The following is a 6,357-nucleotide window of genomic DNA, read 5'->3' as shown; positions in this document are numbered from 1 at the left end:
TCCGACAAACTACAAGTTCTTGTACTCCCTCGACGTAAATACCCCCGACAAACCAGACAAGCAGCAAAATCCCACGTACACGGTAGAGATTCCTAGACGAAAGACGCATTAAATAACCTTAAAAAGGTTGATATGCCGTAAAACAAAAACAACCAGATGTGGCAACATTACTCCATCTTTGCACGTATTTAGAGTTTTTACAGGAAAAGGATTGCGTCAGGAGTGAGATATTTCTGGAGCAGTAGAATGATCCAACCATTTTACCAGTGACTTTAGCAACGGATCTGATGAAGAGCTCAATATATATATATATATATATATATATATATATATATATATATATATATATATATATATATATATATATATATACTAGCAAAAGTACTCGTCGCTGACTGGATTCAAAATCAGCGTACAAAAAATGGACCCTCATTTATGAAAGTATGATAGGTTATGAAGAGGAAAGGTTGTAAAGAGAAAGCTTCGAATTTAGGGGTATCAAAACCAAAGCAAAATATGATGAAAGTAAGAATAAAATAGATAAACCCCATAATTTATTATACCATACCTGTTCACACTGAAACACTTATCACAATATTCTGTGGATCTATATTAAAAAAACCTTATTAAACTTTGTGACATATTTCCATTCTATCGAGTGTAGACGCGAACGAACACTCCATAATTTTATTATACCATATTTTTTTAAACTAAAACATAATTATCAAAGTATACTTACACAGATAGATATGAAAAATCTTTATTAAAGTTTGTGCCTATTTCCATTCTATGGAGGTCAGGCACGAACGCAGACCCCCACAATTTTATTATATCATCCCTATTTAAGTTAAAACATAATTATAAAAGTATTCTTATGTACGTCTATATCAAAAACATCTTAAAACGTTTTTTTTTTAATTTTTAAATTTTTTATTTCCATACTTTGTGGACTAGGCGCGTACGCAGACACCACAATTTTAATGAATCATAATTATGCCAGATCAAACATACGCATTCCTTTGTCTCGATACATCTTCTATCATTATATGGGATCAGTTTTCTATAATAGTCAACCATATAGAAGCCTATTCGTGATCAGACACACACAGAGACGTTCAGATATATATATATATATATATATATATATATATATATATATATATATATATCTTATAGAAGATATATATATATATATATATATATATCTTATATATATATATTCAGTAAGATGATTGATAATTTATAATTTTTCTTATATATCTGCATTACAACGTGTGTATATGATATTTGTCCAAATGTATCACAAACACAAACACACACTCACACACATTATCCAAACACACACACACTCACACACAACACATTCTTTAAATGCACACACATACTTAACCGCCCCTATATATGTGCGAAATTACGCGCACACGCACACACTTATGAATCACAGTAAACAAAGAAAACATCCACATATACACACATATTTCTTGAGAAAAGCAGTTGTTCTCGGAATGCCACTTCTAAATGATGTCTTTACTACGAAATTTATGAAGAGGACGTAAAAAAGCGTAAAATAAATCGTCTGAAACGCGTTAAACTTATTTCAATAATTTGAAAAATGAAAATATCAGATAATAAAACAAGTTTATAAAAACATAACAACTATTGGTCACTCCACTATATATATATATATATATATATATATATATATATATATATATATATATATATATATATATATATATATATATATATATATATAATATTGATCAAGGGGAGACTAAAAGTTGCTACTATGGTTTCAACTCATCTGAAATAACAGCAGTGGGAGAATTGATATTTCTCGCGTGTTTTATCTCCCTAATGAATATCTCAAATAATCCCTATACACTGTAAAAATTTACTTTATGCATGAAAAACAAAGACGGGAGATATGACATATGAGATATATTTGGAATCATGTCTCCCCTTGTTGTTATTTAAGATCAGCTTTGTTTTCGCAAACGTAAAAATTACATTTATGGGTGAGGTCTGTAGATTTTAGTTTTATTGATCGTTTAAAATCAATAAATATTTTATTATCAGTAATTTCATTACGAGCCGTGGAAAATAAAATGTTTAAACAAAACAAAAAGAAATAAAAACAATGGACGGAATCGTTTCGGAAAATAAGCGCACATTTTTTTCCGATTCCGATACCCCAAAACGTTCCGACTTTTTTCGACTCCCGATTCCGAATCGGATTAATGATCCAACACACACACACGCGCGCGCACACACACACAGAGGATTTTTCATCTGAATTTCTATCAGTGTCTTATTTCGCTTATGTATATATATATTTATAGATATATAGATATATAGATATATATATATATATATATATAACTACTTAATTTACTCACATAAAATTAATATACGAAAGTATAGATTTATGCGTAAACTTTAAGTATTTACTTCAAAAGTGCTCAATACGTAGTTTACCAGGCCACAATATTTGCGAAAGAAAATCCGAATAACAAGAAATATTACGTAGGTATGACTTCCTTAGATTTCAAAACTCAATGCTATGACCACAAAGGTACATTCAACAATAGAAAACACCGTATGAAAACAACACTAGCGAATAAATACTGGGAACTCAAGGAAAGCGGACATTCGCCGGTAGTCGAATGGAAAATAATAAGACAAGCTACAACGTGTAAACCTAGACGACCCATGTAGATTATGCCTTCATGAAAAATTTGCTATCTTATACTTTAAAGAACTCCAACATCTATTAAACTGTAGAAGAGAAATAACAAACAACTGTGTTCACAAGATAAAATTTACTCTAGGGTAGCGATACAATATAGTTTTAAAACTAACAAAAACAATAGAAAATAAACAAATAAATAAATTAAATAAACATGAATATACATAAACGGTCTCATATATATGTATGTATATATATATATGTATATATATGTGCATATATATGTGCGTACACATATATATTTATATATAAACTAACATTAAAAAAAACAAAACACTAACCTAGATTTAAAACAGATCAAGAAGCTAAATATCCAGAGCACACACAAACGAACAGGTCAACCAGAGGTCAAATAGGCCTTCGTCCGATAAATGCATTCTCATTGGCTAATAGGAAGGGCGCGGTTGATACTAGAAAGCTGATTGGCTAACTAAAATTTCAATAGAAAATGAGCATATAAAAACGACAAACAACCACAGAATTCGCGCATAAGCCTGAAGAATCCTAGAGTGGATGAAACACGGAATATTCAGTGTAGCTTAATCGCCATATACATTTTATAACTTACTATATATATATATATATATATATATATATATATATATATAGCGCAACAGCAAACATACAAACTCATAAAAATATAATATAGGATATACATGTATACAGTGCAGATCACTTGCCATGAGCATATGTTTTTGCTACTCAAATGTACTTACGTAATTATAATTTTTGATAGTTCCAGTATGCATAGAATGTAGTATTTATATATATCTCTTGCTATTTATATATGTGTGTGTGTATGTAATAGCTGTGTGTTCGGGCGTAAGAGAATCTACATTAATATATGAGCTAAATTGATGAAGTTTTGGAGAGGGAAAGACAAAAGGTCAATAGCACAAAGGTTTGGCGCATTTTATGTAAGGAAGCCGACATCTTCAGACAGCCTGGTCTGATATCACCACATTGTAAACCTGAAAGATCGTTTGAAGATATTGTTTGAAACGAGAAGTAAACATTTATGTCCGTGAAAGATGGAAGGAATCGTGATGTTAGACGAAAGTTGAAAGTTAATAAAAAACGACGAAAATATCAAAAGCTTATTTGTTTTTTCGTTCTCTGTAGTCGAACACAATTCACACCAAAGGCAAAACAACAACAAAAAAAAGCAACACCAGATAACGTTAGGACTTACCGTTCACTTTCAATTTATAAACATGAACGAGATTTTTTTTTATATCATGAATAATTTTACCTTTAATATTAGTTGAAAGTATAGCTCACCAATACAAGTCAAGTCATGTTTTTTTTTTTGTTTATTACCAGCCGGAAAAACCGACGTTGGTCGGCATTGAATTAGAATCCGTAATTAATTCTGCGCTCAACCTGTAGGATCATATAACTTATTTTATTATTTCTCTTTTTTTATATATTCAATTCGTATAGTGGGTCTAAACGATGACAAAGGCGATCTAAGCAATTCCACTATTGAATGGTTAATAAAATTCACCATCTTTTGTGCAATCCAATTATATTTGGTATAAATAAACTGGGATCATTTTGTGTTAAAACTGAAGATAATCTCCCCTCGCATGATTAGCCAAAGGGTTAAAAAGATATGGTAAGTTTTGGAAGTGCTCTCATGAAGATAAAATTTTGATCAAAGACAGCTGGGTGGGCATATGCAAATACGGAATTAAATTCCAATTTCTATCTGCAATACAATAGGAACACTCGTCTAACTACAACAACTATCGACTAGTTCCCTTACTCCCTATCTGTGCCTAAAAATAAATGAACATTCAATGAGGAAGGCTTCATTCATGGAACTACCCGTCTATAGAACACAATACTGTGTGGTTGCTTCCCAGCTGACTAGGTTGTTTTTCAATATAATATAAACAAGTTTTTGTTGAGCCTTCTTAAATAATTAAAGCCTGTTGTGAGCTTTACGCCAATCACTACTAAGGCCTACCTAGTAGTCGTTAAAGGCTTTTTTCCAGCCTTGTGCAGCATATTAGAATGGGTACGGTATTAGTAGAAGCTGTGATCCTAAAGGAGCTTCACACCCACCGGGCCTAAACTCCTTAGCTTTATAAATATTTATGACCACTTCAAACGTACATTACCACTCAGAAAATGATGACAAATATCATTGAAGATTGAAAATAATGAAGAAATAAACAAAATTTTTTATGATGGGAATGGTTTATGGCAAGTGTTTAGTTAAGTGGGATTTCAAGAGGCCTCTTTTATAGCCCTCAAGGAAGTAGTCTATATATATATATATATATATATATATATATATATATATATATATATAGTAATTTATAAGAATATATATGGCGATTAAGCTACACTGAGTATTCCGCGTTTCATCCACTCTAGGACTCTAGGCGCATAAGCCTGAAGAGTCCTAGTGTGGATGAAACGCGGAATATTCAGTTTAGCTTAATCGCCATATGAGCGTGACATATAGTAATTTATAAAATATATATGGCGATTAAGCTACACAAAATATTCTGCATTTCATCCCCGCTAGGATTCATAAGCCTGATGAATCCTAGCATGGATGAAACGCGGAATATTCTGTGTAGCTTAATCGCCATATATATTTTATAAATTACTAACTACCTCTACCTACGTATTGAGCACTTTTGAAGTAAATACTTAAAGTTTACGCATAAATCTATAGTTTCGTATATTAATTTTATGTGAGTAAATTAAGTAGTTATATATATATATATATATATATATATATATATATATATATATATATATATATATACAGTATCGGCCATAATATAAGAAACGGAAAAAAATTTACAATTATTCATGTATATTTAAAAAATTAGTGCATGAATTTTTCTGAAATACTCAGAATAAACAAATAGAACCAATGTGTATAAACTACTACAAAAAAAAAAAAAAATTACGATTCAATATTGAGAAATATTACAGGTTAAAATTATATCTGTGGATTTATCCTGGCCAAAAGTTAAGGGACGAAATAGAAAATTTATTTTTAAGAGACTAAACTTTACATAAAAATAGCTAGTTTTTAATATTGGAACTGCTGATAAGCACAACAAAGAAAAATTGCGTCACCGATTCGCAAAATTCTGTCTCTCCAAGAAAAAAAATAATTTTAGACAATTACAAAGAAAAGAAATCAATTTCAACAATTTCTAATATCGTTCGAAGATCAAAAAGTGTTGTTCATCGTGTGATAGCTCGATATAAGAATAAAATACATTAGAAGCATCCCCTAAAACCGGCAGGCCTCCTAAAACATCTCAAAGAGAAGATAGGATTATGGTTAGGCATGCTCTTAATGACCGATTAAAATCCGCAACATCAATTTCTCGTGATTTTAATGAATAGACTGGGAAAAATATATCTAGAAAAACTGTTTCTCGACGGTTAGCAGCTGCCGGATTGCATGCCAGGGTGCCAGTATCTAAACCCTTAATCTCCAAGAAGAACAAACATAGCCGTTTGAAGTTTGCCCATGAGCATGTCGTCTGGACTGATGAACAATGGGCTAAGGTTCACTTCAGCGATGAATCCAAGTTCAATTTGTTTGGATCTGATGGAAAGAAGCATGTATG

Source organism: Euprymna scolopes, chromosome 26 (genome assembly GCF_053919585.1).
Source record: "Euprymna scolopes isolate OS-2025 chromosome 26, ASM5391958v1, whole genome shotgun sequence".
NCBI classification, from domain to species: Eukaryota; Metazoa; Mollusca; class Cephalopoda; order Sepiida; family Sepiolidae; genus Euprymna; species Euprymna scolopes.
The sequence above is the reverse complement of the archived record's forward strand: the minus strand, read 5'-3'. Positions refer to the sequence as shown.